The sequence below is a fragment of the Urocitellus parryii genome, chromosome 2 (assembly GCF_045843805.1).
Source record: "Urocitellus parryii isolate mUroPar1 chromosome 2, mUroPar1.hap1, whole genome shotgun sequence".
In the NCBI taxonomy this organism is placed as follows: Eukaryota; Metazoa; Chordata; class Mammalia; order Rodentia; family Sciuridae; genus Urocitellus; species Urocitellus parryii.
Genome location: NC_135532.1, coordinates 138,067,854 through 138,072,276, shown reverse-complemented (window position 1 = coordinate 138,072,276; position 4,423 = coordinate 138,067,854). Strand labels below are relative to the sequence as shown.

The window sequence follows — 4,423 nt, the reverse complement described above, 5'->3', positions numbered from 1 at the left end:
CTCCTCTAAAATTATTTTGGTTGATCCCTTTAGTTGTATCAATAAAAAAACTGACTATAACACTCAAGAAGCAAATGAAATAACTGGCTTTTTGAAAGTGATATTGGAGACAGCATTTAAGGTACAAGTCAAGAAACAATACAATTACAGCAAAGAAACGTGAACTAGGAAGTGCAGTAGGAGAGGCATTGAACAGGTAATATGAGTAGATTGGACATCCTAGGTTTTAATTCTCATGATGATCACCATTCGGTAGTCATCCATGGGTACCAGAACACTCATATACTCACTCTGCAGCTCTAATTGATATTGGGTGGGAAGGAATCTTAAAACCTATAAAGTACATGACTTTACTTCTCCCTCAAATATTAACTCACACTGACATAAATGCCAAACCACGTTTTCTGAGTTAGGCAAATGGGCCACTCACTCTAGTCTTGACTAGGTTAGATGACCAGGCAAATACAGGAAGCCCAGTTAAATTTGAACTTCTGATTTTAAAAAATGGTTAATATTTTTATAACTGTGCTCCAAGTTGTTCATTGCTTGTCTGAAATTCAAATTTAACCAGACATTCTATATTTTATTTGCTGTGTCTGGCAAACCTACCCTGGGGAAAATGTATTTGGTTAAGAGCTGTCAGCAATGCAGCTCGGAAACTTGATGTTGGTACAGGCAGGAGGCCAAATTATTTATTATTTGTTGGAAATTCAGCTGTGAAGAGATCCATATATCTATACCAGTCTATCTGTACTGGAGGCAAGTTAAATATGAAGCCACTTTAAACACCTAATGGTTTCTTGCTAAGCAAGTTTTTCCCTGCCATAGGTATGCCAACTCAAGGAAATGGTGGTGCCTAGGTGTCTGGGATGAGCAGTACAACTATTTACTTCTATAATTCTTCCTTTTCCTCAGTCTCCATGGATGATTAATCCACCTACCTTGTTCTGATTTACACATTATATTCTGGATTCTAAATTACTGATAAGAACAACCCCTTCTTGCCCAATGTAAAACAATCTGCCTCTCAAATTTGACTCTGTACACCTCTGCCATGATTTTATACCTTGATTATTATTTTAACCTTCATGTTCTTCTTATCTTTCTTTGTTTAACCTTCATGGTGGTGGTCTTCCAAATGGTCTGTATAATGGAAATGGGTGAATAAGAGGTATATGAGAAAAAGACACTCCAAAACAGAAGGCAAACTTTTTTTTAGAAGTCCCAAGAGAATAGTAGGAACAAATAGTACATTTTTTAGAATTAAAAATCAATTTATTTTTTTCAAGCTGATTTGCTTCAGGAAGTACATGGAGATGACTTTTAAATATATTCTACAGTTCCAGAAAAATAATAAGCATTTGGCCACATTCCTACTGCTTATTATACCTCACTCTTCATCTCAGGAAACAGGTAAGGTCATATGCAAGAAGAGGAATTAGAATTTCTTTAGATGTCTTTCCAAGACAAATCTGCAGGCAAAGTGGAATAAGTAGTGGCCTCCTGAACCTCAGAGTCATCAAAAACAATAGAGACCGTCGATTTCTTAGGCAATTCTCTATAGACAGGAAGGTGTTTGTTTTTCTGTATATTCTGAGAGACAATTGTCCTTATTGGACAAAGTCATTCAACAGGCAAAATCTTCTCTATTGTAAGGGGTAGTTTAGACAAGTCTGGGTGATTACCAAAGCTTAGCCATGTACACCTTAGGGATTAGATTTTGTAGGTTAAAATTGGTCATTTTTTAAGCAAAGTAAATTTCTTATTATTGAATGTTCTTATATAACTTTTGGAAATCTACATAGAAAATAAATGATACTCTGATATAAATTAAAGGCATATCTGACTCTTTTACTTCAACTTTCTATGTCCTCTATTATTTGTTTATAAAGGAAAATTGTTCTTGAATTATTCTTAAATGATATTACATATTCTCAAGATATTCTACCTGAAGAAAGGATAAGTCAGAAATACTTAAAAGAAAACTCTAATTCAAGAGAATTAATAGTTGATAATAAATTGACTTTCAGTTACAAGGACTCGTGTGTGTGTGTGTGTGTTGGGTAGTTTTTAATAAAGTGAGGTTTATATAACTATATTAAAGAATAGTCATATACACAAAGGAAAACAATAGACATTTTAGGCTTAGAGATTGAAGTCAGAGAGGCACAAGGAAACCCTTGCATGGAAAGGAACAAGGATCTGCAGATGCAGGCAACCTGGGTGCAGGGGCCACACCAGCTCCCTCCCTGGGGCAGCACATCATGTGACCCTTAGGATCAAGGGGACATAAACTATATGGACTCAGAGTTCTTTCATTCTACATTTAAATTTAATCTTAAAATTCTGCTTTAGCACCAATTTAATGGAGCAAATGTAAGCATTTCTACCCCAACAACATAAGACACCCATCCTTTCCAAACATGCATGTGCCTGGCACACAACAGCCTCCATCTGTATGCGCGCTGTAGGGTCGTGCTGGAAACCAGACAGAGGGTGTCCTCCTGGAACACCACCGGAAGGAAGGCACCACCTAATACTCCATAGTATCTAAAAATCAAAGAGTACCTGTGATTTCTGCACAGATACTTGACCCTCCCCTTTGGTGGCATTTACGTATAAGTAGGCATAAATAAAACCCTTTGTCATTTACACAGAATTCTAAAAAAGATAGAGTCTACAAAGCAGACCTAGCAAAGAGTGTAGTAGCTTGCATAGTAGTTTTGTCGTAACCCAGAACATGACAGAAGGGTTCTGCATCCAGCTGAAGTAGAAAACAATACCCTTACATTGCTGCCTCAGAGTGTAGTGGAGCTCACTAAAAAAAAAAAAAAAAAAAAAAAAAAAAAAAATCACATTTAAACCTTTAAGTAAACACATCAGCTGCTATCGTTCAGGTTATACAAGTTTCTAATGTAGCATCAGAGAATGTTTATACAAAAATTAGACTTTAAAAAAAAATAGCTGCAAAACTCCAAAGAAATAAAGTATAAAAAGTTTAAGAAACATATCTTAAGACAAAATATGGCCACAAACATGTAAGACTGAGTTTTAAACCTTCACCTATCTAGATTTAAATGAGGTTGAATGTGGCTTGTGGCTTGCCATCTTGCACAGGAGCTACAGCCAGGGCACAGCTGTGGAATGTCAACCAGTTCCTTCAGAGATCTCTCAGCTCCCAGTGAGGACCTCTGTCCTGCCCTCCTCAAGAAAGAGGCACAGGCCTGGCATCTGAGCCCTTGCCAATGACAATCTGTCCTAGATTCAAGAGACAGTCTCTGAATCCAGAGACCACCCAACAGGGCTAGGCTGCAGGCTGCCGTGGTGGGGACTCTCCAGGACTGAGTGCCCTGCTTTTCTATGTGGGTCACAGTACATCAGATCAGCTCTCTGGGGCATGTGGCTTTTCCCATGGCCTACTGGGAGCCTCCTCTCAGGTCTTCACCAAGATCTCTACCCCTGGTCTGGATTGGCCAGGTCATACTTGCACCTGGATCCGGAAAGCCTGACTCTCATCCTGAAGAGGCCTGGCTTAGAGCTGCCCATCATTCCTGTCAGCACTGTCCAGGTCATAGTAGGAATGGTCCACATCTGAGAACATCTCCTCCACAGTGCTGACATTTTGTTCTCTAAGGCCTCGACTATCTGATCTAGAGACTTCTGAAAGCTTCCTCTCTTTTCTTGAGGTTTGCCTTTTCCCCTAAGGATGCTCTGAAGGTTTCTTGATACTTGTGTTGAGCCAACTGGAAAGTTTGGAAATGGCCTTGTGAGGGGCCATCTCCCAGATCAGGAGCAGGCCCTCCCTGTTCAGGCCCCCTCACTGTGCCACACAGGATCTCTGTGCACACCAGGCAGTTGAACAGCACCCAGCCTGCACTCTGGAGTGCTGCTGCTGGCCCTGCACCATCCCAGCTCATCTCTTGGATCTGCACCACTGAGGTGATGAGGAGCCAGGTATAGAGATTGTGCTCTACCTGCATGTGGCAGAGCTGGAGCTTGAGCAGGGACATGCTCAGGAATGACTGCCACTATAGGTTATAGGAAGGGTCTGTGCCTAAGCTCGCCAGGGCACCCTCCCAGTTTTCCTCCTGGTCAACACATTTCCCCCTCAGTCCTCCAGCAAACATTGTGCCTTGCACCACCGGGTTGGCCATAGATCTGCTCACCCTAAATCACAGAGATTCTTAAAGCAGTCTCAGTTGACTAGAACTACTTACCACCGTGTACAGGCCGACCTTCCTTCTTAAAAATTTAGGCAATTCAGTGTTCACATTGAAAGCGTTTCTTTGTGTCATTTATATTTTTAATTTTCTCTAGCAAACAAAGGCAGAGGGAATTATTCTAATAGGAGAAAAGAGGACTTCCAGACCTTTTGTAGCATTAAAATTTATAAACACTTCAAGGATCATTCACTTTTCAAATT

At 40.2% G+C, this 4,423-nt stretch overlaps 1 pseudogene; it reads right to left on the bottom strand.

The window, feature by feature from the left end:
- Positions 1–3,453: 3,453 nt before the first annotated feature.
- Positions 3,454–4,154, bottom strand: LOC113178730 (cell division cycle-associated protein 4-like; annotated as a pseudogene).
- Between the last annotated feature and the right edge of the window lie 269 nt (positions 4,155–4,423).